The sequence below is a fragment of the Leptinotarsa decemlineata genome, unplaced genomic scaffold (assembly GCF_025532065.1).
Source record: "Leptinotarsa decemlineata unplaced genomic scaffold, Ldec_3_MD MMD2_tig00000035_RagTag_RagTag, whole genome shotgun sequence".
Taxonomy (NCBI): Eukaryota; Metazoa; Arthropoda; class Insecta; order Coleoptera; family Chrysomelidae; genus Leptinotarsa; species Leptinotarsa decemlineata.
The window spans coordinates 17,877,307-17,901,118 of record NW_027412540.1 but is presented as its reverse complement, the minus strand read 5'-3'; the positions used below and the strand labels follow the sequence as shown (position 1 = coordinate 17,901,118).

General features: G+C 34.5%; 1 protein-coding gene and 1 long non-coding RNA gene across 2 annotated transcripts in view; both read right to left on the bottom strand.

Moving 5' to 3' along the window:
- The window catches only part of LOC111506527 (uncharacterized), a 408,075-nt gene that overhangs the window by 89,971 nt on the left and 294,292 nt on the right, over positions 1-23,812 (bottom strand). The gene's annotated exons all lie outside the window — the stretch shown is intronic.
- Positions 9,558-10,628, bottom strand: LOC141481039 (uncharacterized). The gene is made up of 3 exons (XR_012464716.1): positions 10,248-10,628; positions 10,070-10,162; positions 9,558-10,010 (listed from the first exon to the last, which is right to left on the bottom strand). It is a non-coding gene; the product is annotated as an uncharacterized lncRNA (long non-coding RNA).

Below are 23,812 nucleotides of genomic sequence, written 5' to 3'. Positions count from 1 at the left end.
AATCAAGGTCAAGAGCTGTTGCGCATGATATTTCTGAGGCCTATGACCGTGTGTGGTACAGTGACATCCCCGAAGTATGCACCATATGGGAAACATATGATAAAAGTTTGTACATTCCCTTAAACTGAACGTGCACTAACGAAATACAGTAAAACACACTTATTATACGAGGAGCCTTCAAATATTTGATTTTGAGACAAGAGTAAAGTACCCTTATTTTGTTCAGCATTAAAAAATACGTCTAGATTTGAAGTCATGGCCATCTAAGTGGAGCTTCATTTTTTTAGCCATTTTTTAAAATGGGGACTACGAAATAAAAAATTTGCCAAAACGATAAATAGACAGCATCCTGTATATGACGGTTCATTTCAAAAGCCTGTGATAATACGAATTACGCAACTATGGTGTTAACCACGGTCAATTCTTTTGAAGAGTAAAATAATTTTCAAAGTTTTTGGCGCAAAGTTATTGTTATTCTTTGTTAACACTGAAAAGTACTCAAAATTATACAGTACTGTAACGAGAACTTGATAGTAAATAATATCAAATCACAAAACATCAAAATAAAATAGTTATTTCGGAACAAACTCATTGATTTTCTGGAGAAATAATAATAAAAAGTATAATAAGAATAAAATAATAAGAATAACATTTTGTCGAAAAATCCTAAATAAATAAGTTTCCCATATGGTGCATACTTTGGTGATGACACTGTATATGGGTTTGATGGTCAAACTTTGATGCTATGGGTATCGGATCATTTTTGTGTATCTCCAGCTTCCTGAAAGAGCGTTCCCTGCAAGTAGCTGTCGAGGGATATCTTTCGAATACTTTTACCATCAACGTTGGTGTTCTATAACTCTCTTTTCATTGTATAACAACGACTTATTGAAAAAAAACAAAAATTCAATATATTGTTTTGCTGACGATACCACACTTGCCGCTCGAATTGCAAAGGCTGCTTCTCAAACGCTTGGAACACTCTTCTGAACCTGAAAACTGTACACACCTCAACACACCTCAGCTTTTCATAAAGCTCTTAAATCAGACCTTCTTTGGAGTATTGTTCTCTTGTATGGAGCTCCGCCCTCAAGCATAACCTGAAGCTGTTGGATTCCATTCAGAAAAAAGCCATCCGCTTGATTGTAGACGCAAACATCACTTGCAACCTTGATAGTCTGGAACACCGAAGAAAGGGAATTTTTTTCTCTTCTATAGATACTTTCACGGGAAGTGTTCAAGTGACTTGGCATATTTGATTCCACCAAGAGCGGTACATATCAGAAATACGCGCGACGGACTGTGACTGCTCATCGTTTTTGGAGTACACCTCAAACGTCTGTTCGAGAAGTCCTTCATTTGTAGAACTGCGTTCATGTGGAATAAACTTTCTGAGAACTTTTTCCAAATGGATTCAATCTCCAGCGATTCAAATCCAATGAGAATTGCTACTTTCGCACAAGGACCGCTCTTAGGGCGCCTCAAGAATCATTCTGTAGTGCTTGTGTTTTGTTCTTAAGAAATATTGATAGTCTACAGGTTTTTTCACTCAATCTTCACACTCATCGGAACAATTGGGTCCAATGATTTCTATTTGCTTTACTTCATTTCTTTTCTTTTGGTTTCTAATAAGTCAAATTTTTTAAAGCAGCGCTAATCCGTGCTTCATTGCACCCATGATTTCCTTATGCCTGAAGATCTCCCAAATAATCAACTCCATTCGGAACGCAACGGGTCATCAACCTTTATTCACCAGCAGCGAATAAATCTCGATTTCGGCCATCAATAACAAATCAACGCCGGCTTGTCGTCTTCGAACTTCAAATGGTAGTATGCACGAACGCGTTCCTCATTGGAATGTCAATCTGTTTGAGTACCATCTATCGACGTCGGTTGAGTTCTGAATTAAACATGTCTCGTACATCACATGAACTTCTTTAAGTTTAAGGTTTTGATGCTTTGAACCTCATATGTTACACCGGTGGATGTCATTGAACGATTGCGAATTTGCTATTCTTTGAGCGCCTGGTGGTTTTGTCTTGTGATGGTACAGGCAATCTGGAAAAAAGGACCCAGATTGAGATGTCTATACACTGGTGGTTACTGGGATACGCTTTTGTTCCAAAAATTCTTGTATGTATAAAATGTTGTACTTCTGATGTTGTCGCAAGATGATGCGTCAATAGTTATCTATTATTTATATATATTTTTTTTATTGATGGTTGATAAATGCAAATGGCCAATAGTAATTTTTCTTAGAAATGCGTGAGTGAGGTTATAGTAAAAACAGCCTGAATTGTGTTGTCGTTCGTTGACAATTTAGTACTGTGTCAAATTTGAAATAGTATCTTTGTTGGTATCTGGTAATTCGTTATGTTGTTCTGTTTTTCTCTAGATAAGTAGAATTTGAATCTCTACCGTGAAATTAATGTACTGAAAACTTTTTTTCTCACCAAAACAAAATACTGTCTCTTGGCGCGTGTTTCGCTAACCAAGCTAACCATCAGGAGAAGACCGAGAATCATTTTCTCACGGCTATGTTCATGTTTTTATATTCATCTAGATGAATTATTACCTTAGATTATGTGCGAACAAAGGGCTGCTAGGAATGGGACCTTTGTCACCGTTCATAGATCTCATTCCCCATTTTTCGATTTCTAAACTTAAGGCACCGTGAAACATATACCTGTTTCAACAATTTCAAGAATTTCCTTCTTATTTTGTGGCCGCTATCTATAGCATGTTGCAGAAAACTGAACTTATCTGGTCTATGAATCCGAATATGTGGAACATGTTCCTTGTAGCGAACAATTATAGTCCGCTTAGTTTGACCAACATACTTTTCATCACAATCTCAGTTCATTCCATAAAGCCTACACTTTTCCATTTCCTTCGTCTTCAATTTCAGATAGCCAAACACTTCCATACTGAACTTTTCAAAAATTTTAACAAATTCGTTGGTGTATTTTGGTTCGTATGGTAGACTCCTATTGTTGACTCCGTTTATTTGTGTTGTTTCCAGTTTTCAGTGTGCCCGTCTTTGCACTGGGCTGCACCGCGCTGATGAGGCCAATAGCCAAAAACACGTGTCCGCGGTTCACCCCCACTTTTCTATAGTGCTGTTTCGTTAAAACACCCCTTTTTAATTTAGATCTTTCACACTCGATAACAGTTTTTTTTAATATTTATATACTGGACCCGTAAGTCACGAAGGTAGCTGTAGCTGCATATCAATGAAGAATATCAAGGGTCGTGATACAATCCCAAAAGATAATTTTATTGTACATAGAACTCAAAAAAGGTCAAACCATAGACACGTGTTCCAGGCTTTCGTCCCATCATCAGTATGGTGCAAACAAATGCAAGGATGGGCAACACTTGGTTGCCAAAAGAAGTAAAAATGCACAAAGCCATTAGCAGAAGCCATCTGCGCATTTGTGGTTTCGTTGAATTTCCATGAAGTGATAGCTAACTGCGTGACAACCTGGTCCAGGAAATCATACAGATATGAAGAATATCGACTGTCTTGATATGAATTCAAGAGATAATTTTATTGGATCATATACACGTGTTTCGGGCTTTTGGCCCATAATTAGTATGGTGCACCATAGTTATAGCTACCTCCGTGGTAATTTTAGTAGTATTCTTGTAAACTAAAGATCTATCCAATGAAACCACAAATGTCCATATTTATATTTTTATTTATACACTTTTTGGACATACTGTGCATATTAAAATAATCGGGAAGATAGCGGTTTGTTTGAATTTTGTTACAATGTCTGGTATCATAGTCAGGAAGGTGTGATTACTTAATTATTGAAATTGAGAACGTACAAAAATGTGGGTAATAGCATTATTCTCAATTATAAAAACAGAGGTTTACAATAATCTCTATAACCAGAGTTATTATTTTGAGACCTTTTTTTTGCATTTTAAAAATATTTGAAGCCCCTGTTGAGTCACCCCATTAAAATATCCGAGCTGTGTAACAAACTATATTATTTTTAATGAGTTTTTATGATTCAAAAATCCATATATTATCTGGAAATGTTTTTCTAACATATGACATCGCCTTGTTGATGAATATGTGGATTAACAGAAGAAACAACTATGTAAAAGCTGTTAATATTTTTGGCAGAGGAGTCGTTTTTTATTTCAGATTAAATTTGATGCGAATCATGGTTGATTAGATTTGATGCTGATCCTGATTCCACGAAAAGTGTTAATGATGTGACTCTCAACCTCTATACAAGAAAATTTAGGAATCTGCCGAAGGAAGGACGAAAGCAATTGATTTCGAAATAAACTTTTTACAAAGATGTGTAGACCATACAAAGAAGTAAGTTTCAAACATAAACTGAAAGAAAAAGGCCCTACTACTTTTATACACTTCTGCAACAACTATTTTTATATGAACATCGAATTATACAAAAAAATGCTTTTTCCTACTCAGTTTGTACTCCAAACATTCCTTATGTTTTATTTTCAACTCAAAGGATGTAGTTTTGTCAAATACTTCTTGAACAATTCAATACACGTTCTCCAGCTCACAATCTCAGTAAATTACAAACCAGAGTATCACAATTGATACATTAACAATTTATCAATAGAAATATCGAAAAACTCTTCAATTTGGTCCACCGCCGAAAAATCTTGAATTTCATATAACCCGTATCAAAATTTTATTAAATTCGAATCTGGTAACATATTTAAATTTTTTTTTTAGTAGAGATAGATTTTGGGAGGTAAATTTCAAATTAGCGTCTATCTAAATTCCTGAAAATTGAATGCACTTCCATACAAATGCATACATTGTAACTTATATGGATTGAGAAATAGAGAATTCTGTACGTATGTCCAAAAAAAAGGCATTTCTGGAATGTCGATTTAATTTTTTTCTGTGAATTATTTCTGTGAATATATATATATATATATATATATATATATATATATATATATATATATATATATATATATATATATATATATATATATTGTTGAAAAACTCCAGACATCACCAGAAGACGACAAATGAGACTTTGCCGAAATGTTGTGAGTATAATCCTTATGGGGATAAAATACACCCCCAAATTTCTGCTACCGCAGTTGTCCTTTGATTGGTCAAACCACCACCACTGACAAGAAACTTGGCAAGTTAGCTTGGATGTCACACCAATAGGTGGTTCCACTTATGTTTCGCTTGCGTTTACGCAGCTATTTTTATCAAGTACTTTCTTGGTTTTTCTCATTTTGTCTTCAATCGAGGACCACCTGCCCGGTACTGACGATACCCACTAGGCTGAAACAGATATCTACCGGTGGCTCAGTCAAAAAATCAAACTCTGCTCTACTTTGCCAAGCTTTCGCTTCTATTGGGAAGCTTCTTCAGGGCAGTAAAAATGAGTGAAAAACATTTGACATTTGTCAAACCCACAAAAAATCCTATATATGTTTAACTTTTTCGTCAATTTATATGTTCAATAATTTTTTTAAACTTTTTTCACTCATTTTTACTGCCCTGAAGAAGCTTTCCAATATAAGCGAAAGCTTGGCAAAGTAGAGCAGAGTTTGATTTATATATATACATCATCAAAATCACAGATATTTTCTGTTGAAGTAATAAAAAACGTAACAGAAAAATGGAAAAACATAAAATACGAACGCAGGTTGAATGTATACGAAATAAATCTTGAGAATATATAAAATATATTAGTAATTCATGAATGAATCTCCACGTTCAGCCATGCTTTTATTGACTGTATTATGAACGACTCTTTGAATTCTTTCACGTCTTCTTTCAAGCAATAATAACAATAAATAAATTATGTTATATATGTTGTACGGATATTATGAGCAATGTTTTACATATGAGTAAAGCTTCGGCAAGAAAATGCTAACGAGTCAGACCAGTGAAAGATAGGGTGACCGCTTTTTCTCTTAAATCATCTCTATGTCAGATGGATGATTCATGAATAATAGCGTGCACTGATTCTTATTCAGGACATTACTTCATCCATCGGGAAAAAATCACGAAATTGCGCCTAATTTGCATGAAATGGTTAGATCCTAATGAACGGTAGCTGTAATTGTTTTAGTGCAACCTATGATTTTCTCGGTACGTGACTGTCATTAAAAGGAATGAAAAAATGAAAACAATGAACAAACACTGCTCCAAGCTGAATTATTAGCTGTTAGGTGAGCTTTTCATATCACTGAAAATATTGTTTCACCTAGAAACTATTTACTAAGTAATGATCAGGAGTTACTTTGTTGATAATAGGAATCTCTTGAATATTCGTTAAGCGAGGAAAATCAATCTGTCAAAATAGATGGCAGATGAAGAACTCCATCAAATTTGACATGGAGCTACTGAGGATGACAGACTGTCAATCAAAATGTCATTAGCAATTAAAATCTTTTAATATGTTGAAAACGAAAGAGCATCTACTAGTGGAATATCTATTTCTTTGAGAATAGAAATGTCAGTGAAAATTTCAGACAATATACCTGAAATCAATTGCCAAACTGCGTTACTGTCAATATACATTTTTGCAATTAGCTATGTGGGGGAACGCGGGGTAATGAGAGCGGTCGAAAAATGGGAGCTATGGTGATTACACAGAATGCATGCACTTTCCCGCGATCGTAAGCACTCGGCTACTTCCGTCAACCATAGGCGAACTTCGGCTGACGCGCTCCAACCGTTAGTGCCATTCGTTTAGTAACGAGGAACTGTTGTGTGTTTTTCGCTCCACGCTTACAGATATTGCCAATTGCCAGCGTCAAGGTAAGCATTAAATTATATTCTTATTTTTTTGTATTTATGCTTATTATATCCTCAGATTTGTTCACTAACAAAATTAGTTTAATTGTGATTGAAAATAGAATTACATATTTATGTTATTACTTTTCAAAATGGTGGTCAGCGTCTAATGGTAGCCTAGCTGGGCTCCCATTACTCGACATAGCTTCCATTGCCCCATTTAGTCATTTCAAAGGTATAAAATGCCTTGTTTTTTTTCAGATGTCACGTGAAAAACATCGGACAACCACAAAAGCTTCTTGGACAGTGGATTCATTAGAAAATACTGTATCTGTTTCCAAAAGAAAAGGCATTTTGGTGTAAAGAGTATCCCAATAAACTGGTATTCCTTACAGCACTCCAAATAAGAGATATAATTTAGTGAAAGGTGACGATAGAAGCTACAAAACCTCTCCTTAGCTGGGAGGATGTTGCACAAGAATTAATACTGGCTAACCATCTTCGGACTATGTTAAATACATTTTATGGTTTGACAAGAGAACAGTTTAGCAAAGTAAGTTAAAGTGTAGCTAAACAACTAGGTATTGAGAATCGGTTCAACCAAGTCAATCAAACTGCAGGAATAGATGAGCTGGCTGGATTTTTGCAGCGTCGTCATCCGGATTTGAGTATTAGAAAGTCCGAAGCTATAAGTATCAATACAATCCTCGCGTTTAACAAGACTGAGATAAAGCTTTTTTCAACAACTTGGAGAAATTGATGGAGCAACATAACTTCGAGACTCAAATGATTCACAATGTAGACGAGACTGGTATAACGACCGTCCAAGAGACTGAAAAAATTATAGTTCTGAAAGGACAAACACGTATTGGATCTGTAACGGCATGGGAAAGAGGTAATATGTGCTATGAATGCGTTTGGATCTTCGTTTCTCCGCTTCTCATATTTTCCCGGCAACGTCACTCACCACAGCTGGAAAAAATGCCCCTCTGGGAGCCATTCACTAATGTTAGTATAATCGACTAACAGACTAACGGAAATATATTTGTTTTATGGCTCCATCATTTTATTAAACACACCAAACCTGCTGCTGAAACACCCGTATTGCTAATATTGGAAAATCATAACAGTCATGCTACTCTCGAAGCTTGGGAATTGGCAAAAGAGAACCAAGACATAATGCTCACCACTCCTCTACTTTCATATCACCGTATACAACCTTTTGACGTTGCATTTTATCCCCCGCTTGAAAGAACTATTACAACTTGTGTATAAAGTCAAAAAATTCAATTAAAATTACTCCATACGACTGTTTAATAAAGCCTGTACTAGAGTTGCTTCTATAGACAAAGGAGTATTGAGCTTTAAAGCAACGGGAATATTTCCTATTTCATCAACATTAAATCAGGCTGAGCAACCATATGCCAGTCCCGCAACAAGTCCATCTATTTTTGGTAGTCTGCAAATTGAACCGGAAATGATTCAAAGGAAATCTGCTGTAACCTCAGCTCCAATTCCATCCACATCCAATTCAACACCAGAATTACCTGCTATTCTGGAGACACACACCGTCAAATCAATCGTAACTCCGTCCAATATTGACTTTGCTAATGCTGCATCTCTCAAACACAAAGACTGTTGAAGAACAAAGAGCACTATGAAATGATAACGAGCACTCCGATGAAAGCAGTATCTGAAGAAGAGAAGAGGAAAAGAACTGAAAAGGAGAATGATACAAAGACAATTAGGCAAAATAATTGAATTTTGATGAAAATGTACCAAAGGCAAGTGCATTAAGAAGGAACAAACTAAAGATAATGAGAATGAAAGTAAGAAGACTATAACCAGAAACACAAGGATCAGGAAGGCAACAAAATATTTATTTGAAAGTGATGTTGAAGACTCATCTACTGATCAAGTAGACGAAAATGCTATCTGCTATGATGAGTCAGAATATTCTGAAGAGGATAATGTATGTGCTTCGAAAACACAAAAATCTTTGCCACCGAAAAAACTCTTCTGGCCAGAATAATCCGCGAAGCTATTGAGATTGAAAAACTTCCCAACGGTCTCAACAAATGAAATGATTCACAAAGATTTCTTATTCATGGAGATCATTACTGTCATGCCGTACATCTCATAATCCCGTTCTCACTACCAACCCTACCCTCGCTCCCACTACCGGCCTGTCTCTACACACGTCCAAGGATCTAAAAACTAGACCACAGACTCTGGACCCATCCTTAAAAAGACATAAGCCACTAACTATGCTAACATTAATCCCATACCTATAAATAATCAATAAATGTCTTTGAATTGACTGTGGACCCACAGTCGACGTTTGGGAGTAGGTAGATTGAGGTTCTTGCAGAGACTAGCGACGAGACCTGGAGAGTAGGCAGATTGACATCCTGGCGGCAAGTCACGAAACTTTTATAGCGTGTCACTACCTGAGGGGTAAGCAGATTGATACCTCTGTGTAATCATAACTTCTTGCAAAAGGCTTCAAAATCGAAACGTCGAACAATTAAAAACAGCAAACGCAGACCAACCCGGAATTTATATTATATCCCATGGTTTTCACTGCAGCTATCCCAACCAGATCCTTAAAACAAAGCATTTGGGATCCAATACCAAAAATCGCAGTTTCGATCCGTCACAAGTCTCATCAGTGATGCTGGGCTGAGCCATTACTGTTGGACTCAACTGTCCTTGAAGGACATGCCTGGGTGAACAGCATCGATGCAATCTAGTATGACATCTATGGGATCAACAGAAGACCAATTTACGAGTATCCAAAAATCAACTAGGCTTCCCATACACACCATCTTTGAATACTGAAAATTATGATATTTTGCCTCTTCACAATATCAATGAGTTTATAGCATTTTTTTTGCCATGCATTATGCCATCCTTATGTTAAGAATCACACGTTAAAAGTTAAGACCTCGTTAATCCCTAGCTCGCACAAATTTCGAATTCTGAGGGTTGTCGTTCGTAGGGGTGCGACAGCTGGTTAACGGAAAAACAGATTTTAAACAGATTTTTTTATCAAATGCTATTTCTTTCAAGGTGTAGCTTATGTTTCACTTGGTCAACTTGAACCATATTCAACTTACAGTACTTAATCATGAACTAAAACGAGTTATACTAATATTTTTTTTATTCAAAGGATAAATTTACATCAAATAGATAACCGGGTGTTCATGTTTTTCATATGTGGACCGTAATAATGCCTCACCGATCTCTGAAAAGGAAAAAAGGAATTAGTGGTGTTGTAGAATATTTATTTTGTTTCTTACCTACCTTTAAGATGTCATATAATTGTACTCTATCAGGTAGAGCACACAAAACTTTCATAAATGCTGTCTTCTACAGATTACACTACTAGTAGGATTCCTATAAATCGAAAGAGATAATTTTACGTGATGTGTATAAGTAATTCTATTATAAAATTGTATTATATATTGTTACATTTACTCACCTGTTACTGAAGAGTATAATCACTTTAGTTATCATGCATTGATATATCTGTATATATTTTCATCGTTATATTTATGTATTTTCAAGCATTGAATCGTCTGTTTGCGCTGGTGATGAACTTGAATATTTTCATCTGTCATTAGAAAATAAACAATCGGATGTCGACCCCTAACTTTCAATCAGCTGAAGGATATTTTCTTTCATGTTCCGAGAGCAGATCGGTTAATGTGTTCTGTTCTCATCATCCTTCCACACTCGGTGCGTTCGTTGTTTATTCAACACTACGAAACATGAATCTCTAGACATGCCATCTGAGGGGTCAAAACAACTACTCTTTTCTTCTAGTAGTCCTTTTGACATTAGGTAGAAGTTCTTGGCATTGCAGTTTTCGTCATTTAAAAACATCCACATACATGTGTATATATAAATTTTATTATTTCCAGTTCAAATCTTAATCTGTCCGAAAATAATGAAACTCAAGGTACTTTGTCTGACGTCACCGTCAGAATGTGCTGTAGGTTGATTTTTAAGAAGTTTTTTTGAAATGAAAAAAGAAGGTCTTCTTTTTTGGATGGCCGGCGTGACTTCAGAGTGGCGACTCATAAGCACTGGTTTCCTTTGTGAAATTTTTCTTTTGCGATGAGAATATGCTCGCACAGATTTGGTGTTTAGTTTGTTTCTGTTGAGAGCAAGTTTATCCTCTGAACCCGATAGGTATGTAATTTCAGTATTTAAATCTTGCAAGCTTCCCTTCGCCATTTTGCCTTTTTTTATGTTGAAATTGGTTGTAACTAAGCCTATTTCACATGGTTTTTCCGTTGGGGCTTGATGATCTTTACTCACTTCTATTGTAATTGTATCACATCAGTACTTTCAACCGTAGCAGTGTCACAAACTCTGTAGATGTATCCCAGGTCCGATGTATAGTTCTATTTAAGTGTTCAAAATGCAGGTTCTATTGCAAGGCAGATTTGATTCCACCAATATCAGCTGATGCGTTTGAATCTAGTCTTTACTTCAGCTGGAAGTTAATCCACCAGGCACCCTGTTTGGCACATCCACCATACACGTTCACCACCATCAATACACCTTCTAAGGCAGAGCTGATTCTGAAGCTCCTTAAAAGGTATAAAATCCTATTATTTTTATTCATCAACCATGTAATAGACAAAACATTCGTTCATAATTATCTTGGGTAGTGTCCCAGATTTTGTATATAACTCATTGTATCTTATCATCATTCTACGCCATAAACAAAAATTATTGTAGTAATAAATTATTAATGTAGATTTTGACTTTCATTTCATAAGGCTCTGTCATTCTCAATATTTTGTTTTCTGGGTTTCATAAAATCAAATACTAGTGCCCATGCCCATGTCGCCAGACGAAGAGCTGCCGTTCGCTGTGTGTATATATAAGTAAAATTTATTTTCCATTCGAAAACTATCAAGAAATTTTCGAGACATTTTTGTAATTTAATAAAAGGTGTTTAAAATCACCTATAGTCTATTTCAAAAGAGTGTAGAGTAATAAATCATGAAGTGTCATAAAATTTGCCTGAATTTCGTTGTCGTCCATGGGCGTAGGCAAATCTTAGGATTATTAAACTTAATAATTAAAGTAAATTAAAAATTACAGACATAGATAATAATAAAAGGCCATTTTTGGGAAGTAATTTGGTCTAAAACTAAGTACCTACATGTATTTAGGTAAGTAAAATTTCTTAAAAAAAGATTAAGAATAATTTTAGTGGTTCTTGTAAACTTATTTAATATGCAATTTGGGTTCATATACTTGAGCATGATTTCTCAAAAAAGGGTTAACACTTAGTTCCGAGGTGCCATGTCATTATAATAATCCCTTTTTGACCCTGCCCACCAATCATGCAATACCTATTAAACCCAGGTAATTAAGAAAAAGGGTTTAAATATATTGTAATGGTGTCTTAAACATTCGAGTTATAATAGTAATTGTTACTACACCAATTAAACGTACAGTGATATTGTGATATAGAAATAGTGAAAAAGTTATAAAATGGGGACATTTACTCCAAAGAAAAGAAGTGTAAAAAATTCTCCGCTATCTGTTTGCGAAAAAGTTATAATTTTAAATGTATATGATTGCATAAAACACGATCACCCTAGTTTGTCTGTGCAAGAAAGTGTTGAGCGATGTGCCCGAATGACTGGAATTGGACAGTCCACGATTTTTAAATTATTGCGAGAAAGAAAGATATCAGGCCAGGTAAGTCCATGCAAGAGAAAATCAGGAAGACCAATAAAAATCTTAGATGAAGACACCAAATGTGACATTCGAAGAAAAGTTCATTCGTTTTATTTTAAAAAGGAAATACCCACTCTTGAAAAAATATTTATCGAGATAAGCCAAGATAACGATATTCCTTTGATATCCAGAAAACTTTTATGGAAAACTTTAAAAAGTATGAATTTCGCCTGGGAAAAGCACAATCGAAAGGCACTATTACTGGAAAGTGATGAAATTGTTTGCTGGAGACGAAAATATTTGACAACTATAAAGCAGTACCGCAGAGAGCAAAAGAAATTTTTTTATCTTGATGAGACGTGGATAAACGAAGGTTATATAGTCAAAAAAATGTGGCAAGATAAAAATATAACAAGTTCTCGCCAAGCTTTCATAGAAGGCCTTCGACGGGTATTAAAGTGCCTTCGGGAAAAGGGAAGAGGCTTATAATTGCTCACATTGGAAGCGAAGACGGATTTTTAAAAGAAGGTTTGTTAAGCTTTGAGTCGTGCCGGACGGGAGATTATCATGAGGACATGAATTCGGATGTCTTCGAAGACTACTTCGGGGAAATGTTAAAATTTCTTTCAGCTGATTCGGTCGTGGTTATGGATAATGCAAGCTACCATTCAAGGCGCTTAGAGAAGGTACCAACTTCAGCTTGGAGAAAGCAAGAAATTATTAACTGGCTGTCAAATAAAGGTATTCAGTTTGAGACGAATTCAGTAAAGAAGGAACTACTAGCCATAGTAAAACAACATAAATCTCGCTTCATGAAATATGCCGTAGAAGATGTAGCAGAAAAGTATAAAGTAACTGTGCTGCGCCTACCGCCATATCATTGCGAATTAAATCCTATAGAACTTATATGGGCACAAGTTAAAGGATATGTTGCAAGGCACAATACCACATTTAAAATGAAAGATGTCAAGGTATTGTTTGATCAAGCCATTATGGAAATCACATCAGAAAACTGGCAAAAAGCAATCCAGCATGTTTTAAAAGAGGAAGATAAAATGTGGGAACTGGACAACTTGGTCGATCAGGTGGTTGACCCTATAATTATAACACCAGGGGATGATGACAGTTCTTCGGATGAAGACTATACTGATGTAGAATAATTTAATTGAATTGTAAATATACTGTAGCGGGATAAGCAATCTGGACAGAGACCAGTGTATCAGTGACAGTGACACTTTTGCTTAGGTTAGGGTTTAGAATTAAGGGTAGTCTGAATAATTATTTTCTCGGAAGGTTCTCGAAAATTGTACCTAGTAATCTCTAGAACATTCAATTAGGGTATAAATAGAGTGTTGTTAAACGTTAAGGGAAGTTCACAGTTTTAGTATTGTTCAAGTGTCAAATTGTAATAACGTATCCAGTAAAGTTCTTGTCGTTTTTGTGAATAAATTGATTTAAAGTCCCCACAAGTGTTTCAATACGTAAAGTTCGTTCGTGTGTGTTTGTGAGTATTTCCCGATTTCGGTTCGTATATATTTTATTGTTACATTTTATATTTTTTTAATAACACTGTTCTGCTGTATTAAATTTTTATTTCCTTTAATATAATTTTTATGAATGCATATTCTTTTGGCAATTATCCCACTAGCGCGCCTCTGGCTCAGTATTTATCCGTCGATAACAATGGACAAATCCCTTAAAACAGGGTGATACCTACCTGCTCTTTATGAAACGACATAATTTTGCAATGCGGACTAGGGAAGTGACAGAATTTATTGACGGATCACCCTGTAGCGCTTTTGAATACTTAATGAGATTTTATTACTCTACACTCTTTTGAAATAGACTATAGGTACGATACGAAATTGAAAAACATACATATTTTTGTTACCAGCTGGGAATTAATTGTAAATAACAAGGAGACTAGCGTTATTCACGAATGATCATTATTCCTCACGCACATTCACCAGTTTCGCAAAACAACAACAACACGATTATTTACATTTATAATTATCTGAACAGGTAGAAGTACAGTACCACCCAAGCAGATGACATTTTCTGGAACGGTAGCAGTTGGCAATGCATTATTCACGAAAGGGATCCTAGTTTTCAATATGGATTCGAAATTGTTTGAACTGAAAAAAATCCAATAATTCTCTGCTGAAATTTCACAAACTTTCCAACCCAGAAGCTAAGTGATGATTATTGGGTCCATTTTGAGAAGAAAATTCTCATTTTGTGCTGGTACTACAAAATGTATGGATATCAGTTCATACCTAATTTTATCGTTGACAAATTATTTCCTGAAATAATTCACTGTTCAACGTTACATAAGTAAACTATTTTTTGTGAGATGCAAATGGATATTTTTTCATGTCGGAACTGAACCAGATTAGCTCAGAATGGAAGTAATTTTCACTTTGATAAAAGCATTGGGAACAATGAAAAAATTTTCACTTCGATAAAAGCATTGGAAACAATGGAGAAATTATGTTTTACTGCAGAAAATGCCTTTTGATGCCCATATGATGCTTACAATGTTTTACAAATAAAAAGTGATCTTGAAAAATTATTTTTTTCTTGAAACTGAATGAAAATATAATTCAAAAGTTGGTATACACAGTGAATTTTGATTTTTGTCATGAAATATTTATTTTTTCATTAATTTATATTTTGGCCCCTCCAAAATAGTTTCCCTCAGATAGAATTCACTAGTGCCAGCAGTTTTTCCAATCTTTGAAGCAGCTCTGATATGCACTTTTTGTTATATCCTTGAGCTCTCTCTGCGATTTGGTTTTTATTTTCTCAATCGTCACAAAACGCCATCCTTTCATGGGTCTCTTCAATCTTGGGAACAGGAAAAAGTCACAGGAGACAAATCTGGTGAATAAAGTGGCTGATGCATGATAACGGTGTTGTTTTTGGCCAAAAATCTACGAACAAGCAATGACGAGTGCCATGAATTGTTTTCACACAATACCAAGTTTTCTTCGTATTGCTTGTCGCAAGCTCCAAGATAATACTCCTTTTTGACAGAACGACCATGAGGCAATAACTACTGATGCATTACGTCACGGTCGTGAGTGATTCTTATACGACGTGTTTTTTGTCAAAATCCAGCAATCACGGAGCGAACTTTGGTGCCACACGCTTCATGCCCAAAATTTCCAAAAAAACTGCACGGTATAAGCCAACCGATATGCCTACATTCTTAGCAACTTCTCTGAAAGTGATTCGACGATTTTCTATAACAATTTGAGTCATTTTCTCAACATTTCGATCATTTTTTGATGTGCTGGGGCATCCAGGGCGAGCTTCGTCATTCATATCTTCTCGGCCTTCTGTAGAAAGCTTGTACCACTTGTTAACATTTTCCTTATCCTGAGTATAATGTATGTATGACAGTGTAAACGTTTTAAATGTTTTTGAGCAATCTATTTCATCATTTTAGTATAATTTACGTAGGCCATTGCAAGAGACAGATTTAGGCCAAAATGTCAGTGATTTCTGAGATATTATTGTCTACTATTCTGGAATTATAGTATAAACAGGGGAAACTGTGAACATAAGATCGAAAGGAGTGTACCTACATAAAAAAAATCACATAGCTCTCGAAATTTGAACAATCACCTTATTTTCTGAAAAGACCTCGTATATCCATACTTTTTTCAAACTAGACCAAACATTATTTCTCCTCAATATCATGTGGACAAAGAAACACTTTGGGTCGTATAATAATCAACAATCTCAACAATCTATTTGTCTTCATCTAAATTGTCGAATATTGCTTACCTTTTAGACCCAATTAAAGACCCTATAGTTTTCTTTATTTAAATCTGACAAAGTCAGATTATTTTTGAAGAGATTCTATGCTTTGTAACTCCTCCCAGATTGATCGATCAGTTCAATTGGTCCTCTAAGACCAGCATACAATCACAGAATGTCTGCCATTCATCTCGAAATTAGCCTCAATTAATGCCCTTTGTTCGCAGTGCCAATAATCTCTAAGGGCGGGTCTGCGGCAGATTTGTCAGTCGTAAAAGGCGGGATCCCACAGCAGGAACTAACCCACTTGTTGCTTTTATAATCATATACGTCAAGTAGTTAGAGTGGCTTTAGTTTAGGGTGGATTCATGCATCCAGTCTTAAGTTGTGAGTCGAAAGTTTTAAGTCTCAACAATTTTGTAATTTATAAACTGAAAATTTTCAAGTCGAGCACTTAGAAATTATGAGAAAGTTTATAAAGATAATATCTTCGCTTGTGCATTATTGTTTCCACTGAAAATTGATGATTAACTGTTCAATTATTCTCACGACTTGATACTTACGACTTAAGACTGGGTGCATGAATTCTATTTATGCTTCTCCCACATTCAATTTTTAATTGATTTTTATTTTGTATTAAAAATTTTTGTTAGGAAATTAACTTTTCATAACTCTATTATTGAGCAGTCGTCCAAAATATCCATCTGCTTGGGTTTTTATGTTAATTTTTACTTATCATTTTCGTACTTTCTCATCGCATATCATTGAAATGCTCTCTATTGTTTCGAAACGACGGTTTATTGTCGAAAAACGGATGAATATTTAGAATGACACCACCTGGGATGCTTCAAGTAGGTACTATTTAAAAAGGAGACAGGACGAAAATGGTAAATTACAGACCAATATCAATAATAACTAATCTTACCAAAATTGTGGGAAAAAGTTTAAAGCAACGACTAGCAAAATATTTTGATAAATGTAATTCAATACCAAATAAACAATTTGATTTTAGACCGAACAAATGTTCTACTGATGCTATAGAGCAGGTTGCTGAAAATCTTTACAAAGCAGTAGATGTAGGAAAAGTAGCACTTTGTGTATTCCTAGATCTTGCAAAGGTCTTCGATACTATTAGTCACAAACAATTGTTGGATGCACTGGAAGACTTAGGAATATGTGGCAAGACCCTAATTCTATTTCGAAGTTATCTTCAAGGTAGAACGCACGTTACTAATGTGAATGGGGTAATAAGTAATCAAGCATATGTCAATTATGGGGTTCCACAAGGCACTATATTAGGTCCTATATTGTTTTCAGTGTATATAAATGACATACTGAATATTCAAACTGAAGGTAAACTTTTCAGTTATGCTGATGATACTGTCATACTGTATACCGCGCATAATTGGACTGACCTCAAAAGTACAATCGAAATCGAACTTAGGAAGATATTCAATATAATGTGTCACAAATTGCTTACAATTAATTTCGATAAAACTGTCTTCATACCCTTTTGTTGTTACAAAAATACTTTTCCATGTTATGATGAAATTAAAGTTCGAATAAGCGTAAGTGAAATGAAAGTTATAAAAAAAACTAATCATATCAAATATCTTGGTGTCATGATAGATTAATACTTAAAATGGAATTAACATGCCAACGCCCTGACAAACGTACCTACTCAGGACACTACTGTATAATTTCAAATACTTGAAAACTATTCTATGTATATCCCAGCTGAAATTAGTTCATTACGCTATGGTACAATCACGCCTACAATATGCAATTCTAGAATGGGATGGTATTGCTTCTTGTCATTTAAACAAAGTTGAAGTACTTCAAAAAAATTTTGAAAATTATTTATGGTAAAACAAGTACTTACCAATCTAATGATCTCTCTGAAGAATCAAAAATATTTGATGTAAGACAATTGTATGTATACAGTTTACTTCAATATTTATATAAAAACAGAAGTAAGCTACAACCTATTACAAAGCCTCATAAAACAAGAAGTAACCAACACGCAAAAATTGAAACAACCTTTTGTTCAAGATCTCTTGGCCAAAAAAGTCATATTTATTTGAGTGCAAAATTATTCAATTATCTTCCTGATAATTATAAAACATATATAAGAATCCTTAACTCTGAACAACTATTTAAGAAATATTTTAAAAATTTCATTCACAATATGAAAAGAGAGAACACACATTGTTTCGTTGAAAATACAATGAACTTTCTATGATATCCTCAATTATATAAATATATTATAATTTTACCCTACCTATCATTAGAAATGTGTTTTCTCATAGTACCCTACAAACTTCAATGATCATAATTTTATTTTAACACCTCAAATTATTACCAAATGTCATAAATGATAAGAAATCGAATGGTAAAAGTATGCCTAACATATTTGTTACCCATGCGCAACTGTAGAAGCTTTTATGGGTTTCAGATATTTATTGGTTGAACACACTGACACCAGAATCTATATATAATTTTTATTTGACTGTATAATTTTGATCAGCGAAATTTTCAATTACGTATGAAACCTATTTTTATATTGCTATGTATTTTCTTATAAAATAAACCAACTCGAATAACGAATATAATAAACCCCTCACGCCCATGTACACGGTTCTACCTTCAATGGGGATTCTCCCTCTTCATTTGACAATTAACTTATATTAATATTAATTCCATTGTGAATTTTGTATATTGATCAAAAAATAAAGTTATTATTGAATGTAATGATATAAAAAAAATCAAGTAGGTAAGTCAATTGAGTCTCTGTTTGATAAATGTATTGATAAAAATTGATGCACGATTATTCATATCGAAGATAATCAATTTATGCATTGCTTGTCATAATAAATCAAATGGTATCTGATTCCAAAAGTCAATTCTTGAAGTCAAAATACAAATTGCTAAGCGGATGATGTATCAATTTCTCCTGTTGTGGAAAAAGACTTTTGCAATATGCAAAAAACAGATGAGACATATTTTGACTCAATTTATATTTTGATGAAACCTTTGACTCACTTCAACAAACATTTTGATTTGAAATCCCCTTCTTCGTCATGAAATCTACGAGAAATTCACGAAAAGAAACTAGGTACTTCATTATTTTAATTTGATATATTAATATTTCAATATTAAAGAGAGTTTAGGAAATCGACAAAGTGGACAGTTTTCCGCTGATAGTATTCCTAAAATTTTTAGGTCTGATCAGTCTCGTTATCATATCGAAATCGATATGATAACGAGACTGATCAGACCTAAAAATTTGACCCTTATGTCAAGGTACACTCACCATTTCACCATTCCACCAGAAATAATGGAGAAGGCAGAAGCAACCCTATACTGAGCTATTAAGTCATTATGAAGTTTTTGGGTAAAATCTTTGGTGTAGGACGAAAATTTTTGAAACAACAACAAATCAAAGTAGTTTAATTTAAATAAATCTTCAAATCTAACTTTGATTTGAATTAAAAAAGTGTCCAATATTTCATTATAAATCTGTTTATAATTTTGTCTCAAATCGAGAGTTCGAGAGTTAAATCCATTGATTCGAAAATATTATTAAAGAATATACCATTATTTCTAAAATTCAATAAAATTCCTGTTAAATTGTTTAACTGTTTTGAGTAATTAATATCTGTTGATTTATTTTGAAGAATAGAAATAACAACATCGCTATGTTCAAATATTAATTTAAATAGTTCTAACAAGAAACAGAACTTGTGGTCATTTAAAATATATTTGAAACCTCTCGCCTCCCTAAGACTTCAGTCGTCGGTTTTGAAATCGTCACTGTTTAGGATAAAATTAATTTGTCTTTGTCTCTTGTTCCAGAGATGTTATCATCGCTCAACAATCTACTTCATCACATATCTCAATATGCTATGAAAAAAATATAATATTTTCTTGTTTTGAAATGAAGAACCCACAGATGTCGTTGGTTTCCAACAGAGAATATTTCTCACTCAAACCTAGATAAAGACAATTAGTTGATTCTTATACTAACAATACGAAAGAAACTAAGAAGAATGAGTGCCCATTAATATAAAGGCTTCAACAGTGGCGTGCGTTCTGCACTCCCATGGAGTCGTGTCTAATTCTGTAAGAGACCGACATCCGACCTTCTGGATTACTTAAATCGCCAAAAAAGAAATGTCACCCTAAAAATTTAAAAACCAATTGGCCAACCCGGACATCATCAGGAATTTGAAAGTATTTACATTTTAAAACATATCTATTACACCATTGTTAAGCCCGTATTCATTGCGGATAACACCTTAATCCCACTTCTTGATACGCTCTTCTTTGCAACTTGGTTTGACATGTATAAATAGGCAAAAACTACCTGCGTTTTTATTAATTGTATAAACCACAACGTGTGCGGTGGACACTATAGATCGATCTTTGTCATATAAACACTACCGAAGATATTTTATTGTCCTCAAAACCCATAGTTTCACGTGATATTTGACACCTTGCATTTAATGGAAGTGATTTTTAATTGTTAAACTGTGTTTCCCACTATAAAAAGCCGAGTTTAAATCTCGAATCTTATTTTAAAATCATATTAAGTTGTACGGTGTTGTTTATCTCGTCGTAAAAGAGGTATTTGTCATATGGGGAAGTTTAAATTTCGAATTTTATTGGCCTTTTTTATCGTGGGGTATCGTAGAGTCGCTTGAGGTGGATTTACGCCATTGTAAGGTCTGTATTTTATTCATAAATACACGTTCAGGAGAAAATGGTATCAATAAAATACTGAACGATAGTCACCGTGGAACATCTTACCGTCTCGAGGGCCATTCAGTTCATACTGGTTTTTTCTTTGGTATTAACCCCTGAGAGCAATAATCGACAGATACCTCAATATTTCGAACGTTAGAGATCTGTGCTGGAGAAAAATAGGTACCTAAAACATGAAATTTACGATGTTCATCTTCTAGAAGCAAAACAATGTAACAGACGAAGATGATTCCAGATAGTCGTGCCGGATAATCTTTAATACAACTGGATATTTGAAAATAGATGTCTTTACGTTCTGTCATCGTGACATGAGTAGTTTCATCTTCTGAGCTCATTCAAAAAGGTGCAGATGAAAAAATAAGGCAGGTGTTTTATTTGGAAACTGCGAAATATGCCTGTGATGATGATGATGTTCCATATAAGTGAAATTTTATATCGTAACTCTTTCATATGTTAAATTGTGTAGCATTTTTATGAATGATATTTGTTTCAATTCCATAACGCATATTTAGAGTATAAACACACCAAGAAAAAGTGGTTTCCGTATAACTTAATATTTAGTGATGAAGCAGAAAATGAACAAAATAAAATGTGGGCAATAGTAAATGACTTGAAAGGAAATGAGAAACAGAACCATTCGGGCCTGAAGATAAAGCTAAATAAGTTGAATGATTTTTATTGTTCAAAATTAACCAACTATAGCATTCCAACAGGTGACCCGCTTCAAAATTCAAGTAAGGTAAGTTCTCCTATGAAATCCTTGGGAGCTGTCTGACTTGTCCATTTAATCCAAGTCTCCAAGAAACACTGCAGCCTCTTGGGCTTATTGCGTTTGTTCTCCCATCTTCTCATGACACCCATTCCATCAGTCTCGTTCCCTGTACTAGTTTGTACAGGTTCCGTGTTAGATGTTCGTCATATTCTTCTGGACGTAATTTCAAATCCTTGTGTTTATATGACACAGATCTGAGTGAGCTTTAGTTAGTAATATAAGAAATGAAAACAATAACTCTGCTGGTGTAGACAACCTATCAGCAATGTTGTTTTTACAATTGTTTTATGAAGCTCTTCAAGCTTAAGTAGTAGCTATAAACTCGTTTACTACTGGTGTCTTTCCTTATAGTTTGAAATCAGCAAAAGTGATACCGCTTTACAAAGGAGGTGCCATTGATGATCGATCTCAATTTCATCAACGCTATCAAAAATCATTGAAAAACTAGTGAAAAAAAGGAGAATACAGTTTTGCTTCCGACACAAAAAAAACACGAATGATGCCATCTTTCATTTCCTCGAAAACGTCTACACGACCCTAAATGATGAAGAAGTGGTGGCGGCCGAATTTCTAGACCTTTCTTAGGCATTTGATTGCGTGGAACATAAAATCTTGCTGCAAAAACTCTATGGATTCCGTGGAACAGTCTTAGAATGGTTCAGATCTTATCTTACTGGTAGAAGTCAAAAAATAACATAGTTCTTTAGGGGTCAGGCCCAATTTTATTCTTGCTATATATTAACGCCATGACAAAACATTGGTATATCTGGAGCATAAACCTTGTTTGAGGATGACACCACGGTACTTCTATCCACTCAGATTCAGAAAAAATAAAAAAATGGTGTGAATCGAATATGTTATCTCTGAATGTTTCTGAAACAAATCAATAACATTCAAGTGGGACTCAGAACAAGCAATACTAGGTGAACAAATGATTGAAAGTAAGCCTGTAATTAAATTTCTTGGTATATTCATTGACAGTAATTTGAAATTGGATACGCAAATTGCTGCTTTGAAAAAAAAAATCATCTGGTTGCTTTGCGATAAATGTCATATTTCGTGAAGATGAAACTTTCAAGATGGCGACTGGGCGCCATCTGGGAAAAAAATTTAGATGGAAAGGGGGTCTTATGACACATTATTTTAAAGCTCCTGACGAATACTTTACAACCCTAGAATATGAAGTCAATATCTTTACCTACGACAAAATGGCGAAACATTTAATAATTTCCTGAAGACAAACACATTAATATCGATATTTCTAAAAATATTCCTTTTTATCTGCCATATGGCAATTTCAACAACCCGATGAGGTTTGATAAATTATTTTTGTTTTATTAAAACATCAAAAAATTCAAGTACGACAATGAACATCATTGTTCAGTTAGAATAGTCTCATTTAGTTTTCAGTACGACGTCAACAATCTCTAAAATGGTCAACTCTTCTCCTATCTGTAGAAAATATTTGAGGGAACTTCTATCCAAATTCACAACTATCAGTAGTGTATATAACAAAAAGCCCCCAGGTCATCCGTCCATTCCGGAAAAATAGCAAGTGTAAATAATTGGTGAGATGGTAGTAAATCTTGAACAGTCTACTTATTTCGTCGCGAATGTTTGTGAGGTGTCTCCTTCTATTGTGTGGACACTTTTGAAGAGGAATAGGTATTATCCATACAAACTTGAAATGGTACACCAATTAACTGAAGATGACCTTGATTGAAGAACATAATTTTGCGAAATCATGACGGAAACCATTGCAAGACATCCTACCTATCTCCATAATATTTGTTTTAATGACGAACGTACATTTTTCAAACAGTAATGTTCACACACAAAATTGCCGTTATTGGAGTGATACCATAACCGGGAAACACATACCCAATATCCAGAAAACAAAAAATGTTTGGGCAGTGAAGATTGGAAACCATATTGTATGAACCTCTATTTATTGATCAAAATTTAACAGGGGAACTGTATATGAATATGCTGGAAACTATTGTTGTCCCTCTTCATCACTGAAATCGTCGAAGTGAATCCCA